At 42.2% G+C, this 16,826-nt stretch overlaps 1 long non-coding RNA gene across 1 annotated transcript; it reads left to right on the top strand.

Moving 5' to 3' along the window:
• Positions 1–2,089: 2,089 nt before the first annotated feature.
• Positions 2,090–14,781, top strand: LOC115461915. The gene is made up of 3 exons (XR_003940783.1): positions 2,090–2,099; positions 9,034–9,037; positions 14,693–14,781. It is a non-coding gene; the product is annotated as an uncharacterized LOC115461915 (long non-coding RNA).
• Positions 14,782–16,826: the final 2,045 nt, after the last annotated feature.

Raw genomic sequence — 16,826 nt, 5'->3', positions numbered from 1 at the left:
AGCAAGTGGAACAGGCTGATGCTTGTACTACTCACACAGAGAAGAGGAAGTTGACTCAGTTGTTGTACAATTACAAGGACCTTTTTGCTGTAGATTCGTATGACTGTGGACTTACGAACCTACATGTCACCAGAGTGCCTACGGAACCTGGTAGCAAGCCTGTCTTTGTGCGTCAGTATAAGATTCCATTGGCTTCCTATGAGTCTGTACAAGAGATTCTCAACACTTTGGAGACCAGGGGTATCATCAGACAATGCAACAGCACGTACAACTCCCCTCTGTGGCCCATCTTGAAAAAGAATAACAGCTGGAGAATCGCTCTGGATTACCGTCAGTTGAATAAGCGAGTACCCTTGTCCCGGTGGCCTATGGCTCCACTGGATCAGAACCTTGCAACCATCAGGGGGGCTAAGTATTTCACCAGCCTGGATTTGGCATCAGGGTTTTGGACAGTACCAGTCCATCCCCACGATCAGCATAAACTGGCTTTTACGTTTGGGAAGAAGCAGTATACGTGGAACAGGACACCCTTTGGGTTTCTCAATTCACCTGCTGAATTCAACATTTTCCTACACAAAGCCCTACCAGATGCTGAAGCTCGAGGAACAGTGGTCTATGTGGATGACATTCTGATCAAGAGTCCTACCTTTCAGGAACACCTGGAGGAGATGGAGCATGTCTTCACACAGTTGGCAGATGCTGGAGCTAAACTGACTCTTGCCAAAGGACAATGGTGCAGGAAATCACTGAATTACTTAGGGTACAAAATTTCTGCTGAGGGTCTGCGACCCCAGAAGAAGCGAGTGCAGTCTTTACAACAGTTGAAACAGCCCACCAATATCACTGAACTTCGTTCCTTTCTAGGAATTTGCAACTACTCCAGACAGTTCATAGATGAGTATGCGGAGATCACCCGACCGTTGGTCAAGTTGTTGAAGAAAGATACACCTTGGGTCTGGGGGCCAGAACAGAAATCTGCTATGCAGGAGCTGAAAGACAAGCTTAGCTGCTTCCCATGCCTCGCATACCCCGAGGGAGGTCGTGAGTTCTACGTGGACTTGGGATATTCCCAACACTCTATGAGTGCTGTCCTATATCAGAAGTATGACACGGATAAGAGGGTAGTGGCGTATGCCAGTAAAGGACTAACGGATGTGGAGAGGAAGTATTCCGACTGTGAGAAAGCGCTCCTGTCTACCGTTTGGGCTTTGCAACACTTCAGAAGTTACATCCAAGGTGAGAAGCTAATTGTGGAGACTTGCCACCAGCCCATCAGTTTCTTGGGTAGTGACCGAATTAAGACCGGTCGAGTGTCAAACAGCAAAATAGTCTCCTGGACATTGGCTCTTCAAGGCTGGCCTCTGGAGGTAAGGTATGCTCAGAAACATCGTAACGCAGTAGCCCAAGGTATGGCTGACCTACATGATTGTGCAGAACAGGATTCCATTGCAGGTATTCCCGAAGCAGATGTTCCCCCGCTAGAGAAAGAACCTCATCGACACCATCTGTATGATGAACAGACTTGTGCTACCATGCCTAAGGTCTATGTAGATGGTTGTGCTTACCGTCGTGATACAGTCAAGGAATTGGTTGCAGGAGTCGGAGTGGTATGGGATCCAACCAATCTTGAAGAGACCCTGAAACACAGCTTGGGCTCGCGAACTAATCAGTACGCTGAGATTGTGGCAGCTCTGGTGGCGGTACAGTCTGCAATTCAGAAAGGAGTCCGACAGTTGGTCATATGTACGGATTCGGACTATGTGAGACAGAATTTTGTGTCCCATTTGCCCATCTGGAAGCAGAAAAATATGTTAAATTCCAAAGGAAAACCAGTACATCATGGAAACTTGATCCAGATTTTAGATCAACTGGTAAGGGACCATGACATGACCATCTATTGGAAGAAGGTCAAGGGTCATGCAAAAGTTGACAGTCCCGACAAGCTGGGAAACGACTTGGCCGATCACCTGGCCAAGGAGGGTGCGCTTACAGGAGAATTATGGCGACCCCCAGATGTGGAGACTGCGGCTGTCCATGCGGTCACCCGACGACAGGCGAAGAAGTCCAACGACACGCCGGTGGTCCAGTGGTGCAGGGAAGTCCCATCCTTTGATCTTGTCATGGCACAGAAATCCGACCCGGTGATCGGTAGATTTTATGAGTACATATGGAATCCGCAAGACTGTTCCCTGACGGACGAACACAAGCAAAATGAGGAAATGAGGATACTCTACGCCTCCCGAGAGAAGTTCAAACTTCACAAGGACCTGCTTATTCGGACGAGTAAGCATGGCATTGAGCAATGGGTGGTGCCTAAAGAATATCGAGGCATTATGTTGCAGCATGCCCATGACGAACCATGTGCTGGACATCGAGGGGAGAATATCACCTATGAGACCCTAAAGCAAGTAGCTTATTGGCCTCACATGCGACAGGATGTACAGTTGTACACGCGAGGGTGTTTGACCTGTTGTCGTTTCCAGCCATCTTCACCATCTCACCGAGCACCACTTAGGAAGAAGGGTATCGCCATGCCCTGGTCGGATATCCAGATTGATTGGGTTGGTCCTGTAGTTCGATCCACTCGTGGTAACAAGTACTTGCTCACAGTCACCTGCTTGTTCACCAAGTGGTTGGAGTGTCTGCCTGCACCCAACTGCACGGCAGAAACCACGGCTACCTTACTACTGAATCATGTGTTCAGCCGGTGGGGTTTGCCTATGCGAGTGGATTCAGACCAAGGTTCTCAGTTCACGGCAGAGGTGATTCAACAGATGTGGAAGATGCTTGGAGTAAAGAGTAAGTTGCACATAGCTTACCGACCTCAATCTTCGGGACAGGTGGAAAGAGCTAATCGCACCATCGTGACCATTCTGAAGAAGTATGTGTCATCCTCAGGTAAGAATTGGGACCTTGTCTTACCATTGGTCCTTATGGCGATTCGTTCCACACCCCACCGTTCCACCGGAGTGTCTCCTTTTGAGATGATGACAGGTAGGGAAATGACATTACCAATTCATTTGTTGTACAGGACTAATGATGTGAACTTGTCCAGTGCTACCTCCACTCATGAATATGTCACCCATTTGCGTAAGCATTTGCAAAGTGCCTTTGCCTTTGCTCAGAAAAATTTGGAAAGTAGCGCTAGAGGTAGAAAAGCCTATTATGATCAAGGGACTACCTCTAAAGAATACCAAATTGGCGACAAGGTATTCTACTTCAATTTTACCAGAAACAAGGTTAAAGAAAGGAAGTTTCTGCCTAGTTGGCGTGGTCCATTCCCAATAGTGGAAAAAGCTTCACCTGTGGCTTACCAAATTTGCCTCAAGAAAAATACTAACGGTGAAGACACCCTTAAATGGGTCCACATCAATCAGTTGAGACCACGTCATCCCAGTCATTTGATTCCAGACGTATGTGTTGATGACACGAACTGTACTAACACCCCAACAGCATAGTCTGTTTTCTTTGTACCGTGCAGATGCAGAAAAGAACCCTGATGATCGTGTTCTTGATCTCCGTGCTGCTGGGATCGTGGTCCAAGATGATCGAACCTGGTCCCATGTCGGGAGTTGTTCTGCAAGATACCTCTGGCTTCCTGATTACCCAGTCCCAGATTGTTCCACAGAAAGTAGTTGTGTCCCTTGACCCAATGCATGTGCTACTGAAACATTTCAATATGAGTAACTTATCTCTGTCTGCTGTTACCCATTCCTGGTTTTTCAATTATATGCAAAATGCCCGTGCACAAGTGAAGAACATTTTGCATCAACTGGACAAAGTCATGGTACAACCTATGCAACCTTATAATTCCAGGTCCAGATCTAAGCGTTTTCTTGGTCTGGCCGGTGGTTTGATTTTTTCGGCCATTGGTTCACTTTTTGGTATTTCCATGTCTGTTGCCAACGTAGTTTCTGTCCAAAAGCTGCAGGCCAATATACAAGCCATCCAAGCAGACTTGAAAGCCATCGAGACCAAATTGGTAGTCCAACAGAGCCAACTTGTGGCCCAGGGTAAAACTATTGCTGATACGGTCACTCTTGTGAATTTACATACACATAAAATTAGTGCTAACACAGCTGATTTGTTGACAATTAAAGGTACCATGAATGAAGACCGTGTGTTTATACAACCTGTTAAGGACCTTATCCAGGATTTATTTAGGGAAGTAGATACTAGTGTTAGTAAGCTAATGCAGGGACAGATACCAACGTACCTGATACCATCTGATGTTGTTAAAGATGCCTTTGCCAAAGTTACCCGTTTGTCTATTGAACCTTTTCAAATTCAAATCGCATTTCATTTAGGTACTGCCTTTCCCCTTTATTTGGATATGGAGCGTATGGAAATTGCCTTCATCCTTAATTTGCCATTTATTATGCCTGAGAATGTATACCAGCTTAAACAAGTTGTAAATGTAGGTACGTGGCATGAGAATTTGTACCTTAATGTTGATACACCTAAGTATGTTGCTTACCAACAGGATGCTCCGCAACATTATTTGGTCCCTAACTTAGACCTTTGCCACAAAACTAAAGATGTTAATTGGCTATGCCCTGGTAAACCTTTCCTGAAAGACACAACAGAAGCTCTTTGTGGCTTGTCCACAGAGAATGTCCAAGAGAAGTGTAAGGTTACCGTGTCAAAATATGACGATTTTTCTGATACCACTGTAGCTGTACTGGATACGGTATGGTTAGTTAGCACACCTAGTACGGAACTTACTGTCACCTTCCAGAAGCATGATGTAATCAACCGTTACACTCTTCCTTGCAATGTTTGTGTGATCGCTGTACCCAAGTATGCTGTTGCCCATGTAGGAGGAGTTTCCCTGTTTTATCTTGACACAGACCCGGTTGTTTCTGAGTTGGAAGTGCTTGATGTATTTCGTGGACATCCTATTGACTTTGCTATGGACCTTATACCATTTTTACAGTCCAAAGACTCTCACACTGTTGAATTATCTGTTGACCATGAGACTCTCGAGGTTGCAGATTACAAACGTCGTTCATCTGATGTCACCCAGTTCCACATGTCCACTCACGTTGTCATCCCACTTTTGACCATCTCGTGGGTCATCATGCTCCTGTGTGCTGTAGTGTTTTGGAGAGACCTTCGTCATTTACGCTATCGCGTAAACACTTTGTCACCTACGGCGATGAGATTGCAAGACTTTATGTAGTTACATCTGACCAGAGTTTTGCCAACAATTTATTCCGTTTTCACTTTTCTGTACTAATATGCTTTGCTTTGCATGATGTGATTTTCATGATCTATGTGATTATGGTTCATGATTTGTTTGATTAATTTTCATGTGTTAAGACTTTTAACTAACTGCACATGCGGGTTCTATTATTCAGTATTTTGCTGTATTAGCATTTGTGATTTCCTTGTGAACATTATTTTGCTTAATTGAACTGTTTGAAGAGTTTTAGTTTGCATTAGTTGAGATTTACTTTGAAACTTTTTGTAGTTTTGACCATGAAGTTTGTACCTGAATCCTGACTGAACTGTCTGGCTTATTTTTGTAGTTAGGTTGGAGAAGGCCTTTACTCCTTTGCAGTAATTTCCATCTCCAAGGGGGGGAATCTGTAGGAGTATTTGCTGTGATCTCACCCACCCTGTGTGCATATGAGAGCACCTTTACAGCCAAAATGGACGCTGCAACCTTTCACCTATATGTCTGACTACCAACTGTGCAGAAGTCAGCCTTTCAGCTTGTAATAGATTTACTGAAGCCTGCACCACCTTCAAGGTCACTCTGTATCGGGGGAGAATGCATGTTCTCGAGGGAGAGAGAGAGAGAGAGCGTACGAGATAAGACGGACAAAGGAAGCTTCATACAGATGCTGGGAGTACATGGTGGGATTATTTCTGATTGGCTCCCAGGAAACTGATTGGTCTGGGAAGCGGGAACAGAAACAAGTTAGTTGCTGAAGAACCGAACAGAAGAACAGAGGAGAAGAACACTTGCATTTCTGCAAGCACCTGATTTACCTGAGAGACTTACTGATAATACCTGGCAAAGCTTTTCCCCAGGTTACAGCTGTCTACAGGATCTATACTGCGTCTGTATCATCTGTGGCTGATCAAGACAAGTGCATCACCTGAGCTTGTGGGACCTCGCTGAGACATTCGGCTGAGGAATCGGAAGGAATCTGATCTGGTGACCGGGACGGTGAGATCATAGTTTACTTCCTTCAGGCTGGGTTAGATAATTAGTCTGTGCTCGGACCCATCAGATGTGTGACGTCAGGATTTATGATCTAGTTGCTGTTAGCCTAGTATAAGATTTGTGTGGTAATCATTAGGATATTGGTATTGTGTTTATCTGTTATTACAGATTTTAGCCAATAGGATAATCATAGTTATTCTCTATATTTTGGTATCATTGTGCATGCAATCAGGAATTGCTGATGCTATAGGCTGATAAGAGTTTTCTATATTTTTGTATATAACGCTGTATAAATAAACTAATATATTCCATTGGTCTGTCCGTTATTTTCCATGCAGCTAAGGTTGGGCAGAGGCCACGCCCCCTAGACATAAGCGAGTACATAGGTAGGAATTGGCCTCTTACAAAATATATATATAACCACCTACAGTCCCCACGACAGACTGCAGTTGAGGACTCCCAAAATCGGCTTTCGATTATGCTGAGTTGGGTGACCCTGAGAGAAGGACGCCCATCTCCCGATTTGTGTCAGAAGATGGGTGCCCTTCTTTTTCGAAAATGCCCCTGATAGTGGAATTAGAAAAGGTGCAGAGAAGGGTGACGAAAATGATAAAGGGGATGGGACGACTTCCCTATGAGGAAAGGTTAAAGTGGCTAGGGCTCTTCAGTTTGGAGAAAAGGTAGCTGAGGGGAGATATGATAGAGGTCTATAAAATAATGAGTGGAATTGAATGGGTAGATGTGAAGCGTCTGTTTACACTTTCCAAAAATAATAGGACTGGGAGGCATGTGATGAAGCTACAATGTAGTAAATTTAAAATGAATTGGAGAAAATATTTCTTCACTGAACGTGTAATTAAACTCTTGAATTCTTTGCCAGAGAATGTGGTAAAGGTGGTTAGCTTAGCAGAATTTAAAAAAGGTTTGGATGGCTTCCTAAAGGAAAAGTCCATAGACCATTATTAAATGGACTTGGGGAAAAACCACTATTTCTGGGATAAGCAGTATAAAATGTTTTGTACCTTTTTGGGATCTTGTCAGGTACTTGTGACCTAGATTGGCCACTGTTGGAAACAGGACGCTGGGCTTGATGGACCTTTGGTCTTTCCCAGTATGGCAATACTTATGTACTTATGTACTAGTCGATGCCAAACTAGCCTCATCAACCCACTTACAATATATTATATTCCCACCCTCCCACTAGATTTCCACGGTGATGAAAACCACCAATATATTTGTGGTGGTGACACACATAACTACAACATTTTATTTACAACTTTGAATACCCTTCATGAAATTTACTTCAAAATAATTTTTCTAAAATTCTGCTACAAGTGGTGACTGCCAATAGCATTTCACTGCTCCCCCACCACCTCCAAAAAAAAAAAAGAAAGCTGCGGACCACCTGCCACCCAAAGTTGCCTCCAATAAATCTTGAATAGTACTTAAAAAGATATCATATCCCACCTCAGACAAGTGTACACCATCTGGCCAATACACACCTGGACCATCAATAGTTAACAAATCATGAGAAAGGACCATATCTCTCAATGCAACTATTGTAGGTGTCTCTGGTTCTTCATAAAATAGTCAAGTGCCTTCCTGCTGTCTTCTGTTAATTGTTCTTATATACCACTTCTTCCCTAACAAAGGTCCCAAAGTGGTTAATATAACCATTAAAAATTACTTATCAAAAGACTGATTAAAAATTCAAGAAAAAAAACTGTAGGCTAAAAGGAACAAAAATGAAAACCTAAGCACCCCTCACAAGCTTTTCAAAATAGAAAGTCCTCAAACTTCTACGAAACACAAAATAAGATGCCATCTGGAAGAACGTTCCAAATCGATGCAACCATGTTAGAAAAATGGATTGCTTTAAAAGAGGGAATCAGCATGGAATTCCGAGTCTGCCTTTGAGCCAACTTATCAGAAAAAATAAAGCATACTAATGATAGAAACTCTTCTGGTATGTCTCCTTGGAATATTTTTAACGCAAAACAAAAAAAAATTAAAATTATTTTCCCGTGAAGTGTAAGCCTCTAAAAAGCACTGAAACATGCTCAAATCTATAGATTTCTTAAAAATTATACATGTAGTCATATTTTGGACCAGTAATAATATCCTCACTAAACCTGCTGTAATTGCAACATGTGGAGGGTCATAATCGAACGTAGCTCCTAAGTTTTCCAAGGGCCATCCTCGCAGGACAGCTCTGTGAAGGGCCAGGGAAACCTGTATTATCGATGGGCGTCCATCTTTCATTTCGATAATACAGTCGGGGACGCCCAAATCTCAACATTTAGGTCAACCTTAGAAATGGTTGTCCTTAGGTCATCTTTAGAGATGGTCGTCCCCGGTTTTCAGCGTAGTTGGTATATCACTGCCTAAAACTATGCGCCTCCATTTACACCAATGAACATGTGGCATAAATCCTGGTGTGTAGATTTAGGTGCACTGGGCCATATTTTATAAATTTGCATGTAAATTTCAGAATACCCACGAAACGCTCATTTCCCCACCCATAACCATGCCCCTTTTTACCTGTGTACATTAGAAATTAGGCACACTGCATTACAGAATGTGCTTAGTGAGTTGTGTACATAAATTCTAATTATTGCCAATTAGTGCTGATTATTGCTTATTAAGAGCTATTATCAATGCCAAACAGATTGTTAAGCCAGATAAGCTACGCGCATTGTTATAGAATACACTTTGATTTTGTCACAGATCTCTAGACGCACTATATAGAATCTGGGGGATATTGGGCATCTTATCATTTAGTGCATGCTAATAATTAGTGTGCACTAAATCCATTAGTGCACCTTCGTAAAATGACTCCTTAATCTGCTCTTTTATAGAAAAGTCCAGTGTTAGAACGTAGTAAGCCCAGATTTACTGCACTTTATTAAAAGGGCCCGTTAATAATAGGCACATTTAAATAATGAATGCATTTTGATTGGAAAGGAGATGGGATTTGATAAACTGTCTTTCTGTGATTACAATCAAAGTGGTTTACACATTATGTACAGGTATTTATTTTGTACCTGGGGGAATGGTGGGTTGAGTGACTTGCCCAGAGTCACAAGGAACTGCAGTAGGAACTTAAACCCAGCTCCCCAGATTGGCAGGCAATTGCACTAAATGCTAAGCTACTCCTCCACTCCAATACAAGCCTTTGAGTTTGAACATATATGAAGTTGTTTTTAAATTCTATTCATAAATCGTTTATTAATTTTGCAAGCTGATTTGGGTGACCTTTTTCAAGGACTGCAAACCAGTGAGTTTTAGGGGTATTCCTAATGAATATGGTCAGTGGAGGCAGTGGGCATGCAAATCTATTTCATACGTGCTCATTTGAATATTCTGAAAACTCAGCTAGTTTGAGGCCTTTGAGGAATCCCTGATATATTCTATATCAACTGGACAGTGTGACTCGCTCTCTAATGCTGAATTTCCTTCCCAACTGGGTAGCAATATGATGGAGAAGGAAATGATTGATTTCCCCCACACTTTCCCTTTAAAAATTTGCTGGCTGACCAGCGTAAAGGGAGCTTTTATGCCACATACCTTGCAATTACAAAGTACACAGGGTGAAGACTGTACTGGGATTTCAAAATGAAATCTCAACCTGCACTTTTTTTTTTGTTACATTTGTACCCTGCGCTTTCCCACTCATGGCAGGCAGGCTCAATGTGGCTTACATAACAGGTACTTATTTGGACCTGGGGCAATGGAGGGTTAAGTGACTTGCCCAGAGTCACAAGGAGCTGCCTGTGCCTGAAGTGGGAATTGAACACAGTTCTACAGTTCCCCAGGTCCAGAGTCCACTACTCTAACCAGTAAGCCACTCCTCCACATTCCAACCCAACATCTAGTCCTGCCTATTTTGCCTTTGGTAAAAAGTGTGCATGCTTCCCTGAAGAGGACTTAGGGCAGACTTTAATAAAGGTATTTTTCTGCACCATTTTAAGTTAGCATTGGTAGGGTAAGAACAACTGGGGTCAGTCCTAACTCCAGTGGGAATTACTGATAATAGGAATATGCTCTAAGGCAGTGATTCCCCCAAGTTCAGTCCTGGAGTACCCTTTTCTAGTCAGGTTTTTAAGATGTTCACAATGAATATGCATGCACTTGATTTGCATACACTGCCTCCATTATATGCAAATCTCTTTCATGCATATTCATTGTACGTATCCTGAAAACCTGACTGGCAAGGGGTACTCCAGTACTTGACTTGGGAAACACTCCTCTAAGGTATGTGGTAGAGGGAACTGCATCCAGGGATTTGGGTTGCTTTTTCCATTTATCAGGCACAGAGCTTAAGTGGGCTGGGAACTCATAAAGGGTCCTTTTACTAATCTGTAGTCAAAAGTGGCCTTAGCATACCCTTGCATAGGTTTTTCCCACGTGCTTTGGTCATTTTTACCGCAGCCATAAAAATGGCTTTTTCCCCCCCTATTTTTTGTATTAATGGCCACGTGATAATGTTGTTGTTGTTTTGTACCCTGTGCTTTCCCACTCATGGCAGGCTCAATGCAGCTTACATGGGGCAATGGAGGGTTAAGTGACTTGCCCACAGTCACAAGGAGCTGCCTGTGCCTGAAGTGGGAATCAAACTCAGTTCCTCAGGACCAAAGTCCACCACCTTAACCACTAGGCCACTCCTCCACTGATTTGTATGTGTGCACTTACGTCACCATTTTGTAGGTGGTAAGGGTTCACACGCTATTGCTGTGCTGATCAGATAGCACACGGTAATGTAGCAGCACTAATTGATTAGTGCAGGAATGCCTGCTCTTTACCCCAAGGCATGCCGTCCCCCTAACCCCCCCCCCCCCCCCCCGCATATATTTTTAGTGTGCACACTTTGGCATTTGCCACAGGACACCTGAGCACGCCCCACCGTATGCCATTTTAAGCTGCCTAAAGTGAGCGTAAGCACCTAATGCAGCTTACTAAAAGGACCCCAAAGTTTCCATCTCTAGCAAAGTGGAAAAAGAATCTCACTTGAAGTTTTGCTTTGGATGTAGATAGACCAGAAACTTATCTGTATCCAGAACAAAATTTCACAAAAAAAGCATCCACTAACCCATAAAGAGATAGATTCTATATATGGCGCCTGAAAAATCCGCACAGAAAAAAAAATTACACCTAGGCGTATTCTTTAAAGTATGCCTAAATATTCCCTATATCTGACTGCTTCAACCACTCTGACACTAACGAATGTTAACGCACTACCACCATATTTCTCACGCCAGAAATGAACTGACTTTCTAATTTACTCTATAACTTACTCTGCCATTTATGACCTTAATGCAATACCACTTTATATTTCTCAAATCCGGAAATGGCGATCGCCACTACGGCATACTGCAAGCCACAATGAGCCTGCAAAAAGGTGGGAAAATGTGGGATACAAATGCAACAAATAAATAAATAATTTTATAGGATAGACTTAAATTTCATGTGGTATATAGAATACACTGAGTGGCTTGCCACATGACTAAATTTGGTCTCGTCCGTTTAGGCCATGTTTTACTTGTTGTAAATGTCAATGCCTAAATTAGGCAAAGATCGGATGTATTCTATAATAATGCGCATAGGGGTCTTTATCTAAGAAGTGGCCTGCGGTAGTATGGGTACGTGTTTTGGGTGGGCGCTGGGCCATTTTTTAATCATGGCTGTGAAAATGGGCTTTTTTTAATGGGCCGAGAAATGGGTGTGCGCTGAAATTAAAACTAGCGTGCGCCTATTTATGGCCTGAGCCCTGACCTAGCAGTAAAGGCTTACATGCTACCTGTGCAGTAACCATGCAGTGTGTGCCAACTGCTGATTGCCGCTGAGAAAAACCCCCACGGTGAAAATAGGATTTGGCGTGTGACAAACTCAGAATTACTGGCAATAGTGCCAATTTGGCGCATGCTATCCATGCGTTAGACCTCCCACACCTTAGTGAAAGGGTCCTATAGATTTTAGAAGCCTTAGTGAAAGGGTCCTATAGATTTTAGAAATGCCCATGCCCCACCCCCTTTTCATCTATGCAACTTAGAATTTAGGCTCACCATATTATATAATACACCTAGGGCTGTTTACTAAGCTGTGTGTAGGCGAACCTTAGTAAACAGGGCCCTTAGCGCGTTGTGCACGTAAATCTCAATTAATGCCAATTAGTGATGATAATTGCTTGCTAATGTCTAATTAACAGTACTGATTAGCTAGTTAACTAATTAAGTTGCACGCATTGTTATAGAATATGTTTTGATTTTCGTGCAGATTTTCAGGTGCTATATATAAAATCCAGGGGGAAATGTTTACAGGTTAATAAATCAGCCTTACTGAGAGAAAGCTTTCAGACTTCCCAGGAATAGAAAGTACTTGAAATGAAAATGGACAACTACTTTGAAACAAACTTGCAGGTGCTCTAGATAGGCATGGCTTTCATTTCTTAATACCTGCCCTGTTCTTTTTATAGCTGCACTCTCTTCAACCTTCCCCACAACTCTTGATAGCTTCAGCGTGCAATGTACTTGTTCATGCAGACCGCAATACCTTGAAGTCATTTTGTATTGATCTAATGAAGAGGGCATAGCTCTTAAACACTAGTCATGAATGTATTAACTTAGTCCAATAAAAGGGTATTCACCTACAGCTTATCCGGTGACCTTTCTTTCTATGAAGGCAAGAATAGGAATGCTTGTAGGCTGCTTAACAATGCTGGTTCTCCTAATCTGTCTCTGTGACAAAGATTGAATTAAAATGCAGAAGAATGTCTAAATAGGATGCCTATGCCACTGTGAAAACGAACACCAACAGTACAGAATTCTACTACCCATATTGTTTCAGAAGACAGAAGTCTTTTACATGAGCAAATACAACTTATGAAAACATGAATTTGTGAAACCAAATTCTAGCAGTAAAATTCCCAAGCTTAAAAAAAATGGTTCAATGTGTGTTAAATTTATGCACTTGTAGAGCTCTGAAGGAGTAGCAGGAAACATCTTACATTTCTGACTTGTGTAAAAGGTTGATGAGTTGTAAACATCCTTTTCTGTCTAATTTGTTGCATAATTGTTTAGCCAGAACCACATTGTATTGTTAATTAATTGCTAGCCTGCTGGGAGCTTTGCATTGTTGCCTGCTGATCTTTGGCATTTCTTTCCAAAACAAGTCTACAAATATTCAAAGCCCACTTGCCCTAAATACAATAATACAAGGTTTAACTGATATTAGAACTTCTTAATTCATTACAGTGATATAGGATAATTATCTAAGGGACTCTTTTGCTAAAACCTGTTAAAGATCTGGGCTTAATGCATTCAACATGGTGCAAGGTGCTATGTTTTTACTCATATGCTTTTACGTATGTGTATTTATTTATGTATGTACTTTATAACTTATGGATATTCATTTCATTTTCACAAGGTTTTGATGACCCCCTCAGGACTCACATGCCGAAACACAGCATTGTTGGGTCCGATATGTGTTGACTTTGTGACTGCAATAAAGATTCTTGAATTTTGGAAATTCTCACTGTTTTTTCCTCCAAAGTTATGAGGTCTTGGATTTTCCCCTCTTTCTTTTGCCTAACATTAGTGCTTGTTCAGAAATAAAACTAGGACAAAGGCATTTTTACAGCTGGAGTAAAAATGGGCTTAGTGCATGAGAAAGACATAAGGACGCGCTAAGGCCACTTTTTACAGTAGCCTAGTAAAAGGACCCCTTAGTATATAGTAACGAATGTTTCAATGCTGAACACACCCCTAACAGTAGCACAAAGACTTTGCATATACCTCCAGGTAGTTTTTGCATGTAACATGCAGTAACTACAAAAAAATGACAGCACTTTAATAAACAGACCTCTGTTTCTATGCCAAATGACACAGTAGCAACTCTACTTGACTCTTTCTTCCCTACCACTTCATAACACAACACTTAGAAACACACTGGCCGATATTCAAAACTATTTAACTAAACAGGAATGATGGTTAAATAGTGTATTTAGCCTGCTCCGTTGATAATGCCCAGAACAGGTTACAAGTTAACATACATAATCAGATTAATACACCCTTCATAATATCATAACATAGCAACATAATATACAATCAGTGGGAGATAACTGGATATTAAGCGGGAGATAACTGGTTATCTCCTCTGAATATTCATAGTTAGTGGCTAGCTGCTAACTGGTTATATCACGTGACATAGCCAGTTAGGCACAGATATTTAGCGCTAACCCAGTTATGTTTAGTGGTTAAAATAGGCCGCATAAATAGAAGGCCTATCTTTAACAGATAGCCTGGGGATTCTATATAGTGTGCCTAGTGATCTGCACTGAAATCCATGCAGATTCTATAACAATCCACGTAACTTAATAAGTTTAACAAGCTAATGAGCACTGATAACAGCACTTAACAAGCAATAATGAGCACTATTTGACATTGTTGAGAATTTAGGAGCACATCTTGCTAAGCGTATTCTGTAACAAAGTGTGTTGAACTTCTAACGTAGGCAGGCAAGAAGGGGTGTGTTATAGGGAGGGAAATGGGCATTGTATGAGCATTCTGAAATTTGCACACGCAGTTATGGAATATGGCCCCGGTGCACATAAATCTATGCACAGAGATTTACGCCATGTTTTTGTTGGTGTAAATGGATGCGCTTCGTTTTCGGCACCGAAATATCAACTAAGCATATTCTATAATCGGCGCATAAAATTTAAGCACCGATTATAGAGTATACTTAGTCAGCACTGATTTCAGAACAGATTTCTTAGGCGCCATATATATAGAATCTCCCCCTAAGCGCTTAACTGGTCAGTGCTGAATATTGGCTTAACTGGTTAAGTTGTTGTGGTCAAAAATGAAAACTGGATATTCAATGCCGGTCGCTGGATTTGGCCTGGCATTGAATATTCACTCTGACTTCTGGTGCAAGGTAGTCACCGCGCATTCCAATGCTGGCTGAATATCGAGGGGACAGAACCCTAGTTGATGGGGATATATGCTCATTCCTCCTGCCATGGCCAAATATTTTCACAATAACTCTCTCACTTCTTTTGGAAGTGAGGAAATGCTGGTATACTATGGAATAGACGTGAAGGTGCTTCAAATGACAGCACAGCTCCTTAACCCAGAACCTTCACTTCAGGACTTATTAGACTTCCCATAACCAGCAAGTAAATGGCAGTGTTCATTTTAGAGAATGGGCTACTAATTTTATTATCATTGAATCATTCATTGAGACTAGAAATCTGTAGGAAATGAAGCAGACTGGAAAGTTTAGAGGTTAGAGTTTAGCAGAGTAGTTTAAATTACTAACACTTTCCCAGATAAACAACATCTAGCAATTTCACTGTGAGGCACTAAAGAGGATTTTGCTCCCATATGACACATTTCTGCCAATTATGCCAATTAATCAGAGGCAAGGGAAGGCAAGTAGATACCTTCCTTTTCCTGGGAACAAAATGCAGACAATGAAAGCCAATTATAGATTAAGTAGTTGCCAGAAGACTTTCACTAATAGCTCTGTTACAGTGCATGTGACTTTTTTTAATCACCGTTATCTGTTCAATATACATTGACGATAGCTTGCCACATAGCCCTATTATGTTTGATTCTGAAGCATTAAAAGACTCATTTTAAACAGAATGTAGAGATTAGAATTGAGATGTTCAGGTTGGAATGAGCTTAATTCAAGTAGTATTTTAGACAAGGGGCTGCTGATGCAAAATCTTTTCTAAAATGCTTGCAGGAGTGCACACATATTTGGCTGAATGCACAGCAGAAGAAGGAATTTTACCAATATGGTGGGTCTTTTTACTAAGCACCAATGTGTGGTCTTTTTAGTAAGCACTAATGTGTGGTTACCGCAGGCAGTAGCATTGCCAGGAATTTTCAACAGGGAGTGTATCTGCTTTTCGCTCCCTTCTCCCTCCCGCCGCATATCTCCCTTCCTTTCCTAGCCTGGCCCAGCCCTGCAAACATCTGGCAATTCCCTCCCTCTCCCTGCTCCTCTCCACAAGGCCTCCAGTCTTCACCCAGGCAGCAGCGGCACTCATAGGCTGCCTGTAGCCTGCACCAGGGCTTTCTTTCTGAACTGGCCACCCTTTAGAAAATAGGAAGAAGCTGTGTCAGAAGGGGGCGAGACAGTTCAGAGAGAAAGCACCATGCAGGCAGTTTTTGATTACTGCTGCCGCTGGCGCAGCCTGGGCGAAAGCTAGAAGTGATTTTAAGGCACAAGGCGAGCAGGGCGAAGAAGGGAATTGCTGGTCTTTGTGGGTTAGGTTTAGGAAGTGAGAGATGCGGTAGGAGGGAGAAGGGAGGGACTGATAAGGGGTGTGTATGCAACACACACACACACACCTTGATTGGATACATCGCTGACTGCAGGTTAAAATACACTACTGCGGCGGGGCACCCTCAGGAGTACCACAGTAGTTTTTGCATGTGCTAAAAAATCTAATTACATTTGTAGCGCTGGGGGCATGTTTTGGGGGTGGAGAGTGGGCACAACTATGCTAATCAGTGCGTGGGCATTGCCGCGCAGTAACTGATTAGCGCAGGATTAGTGCATGAGCTTTTACCGCTTACAAAATAGGTGGCAGTAAGGACTCACGTACTAATGGACATGCGCTAATGGGGAAATTAGCATG

Source organism: Microcaecilia unicolor, chromosome 2 (assembly GCF_901765095.1).
Source record: "Microcaecilia unicolor chromosome 2, aMicUni1.1, whole genome shotgun sequence".
NCBI lineage: Eukaryota > Metazoa > Chordata > Amphibia > Gymnophiona > Siphonopidae > Microcaecilia > Microcaecilia unicolor.
Note: the sequence above shows the minus strand (reverse complement) of the source record. Positions and strands in the feature narration are given on the sequence as shown.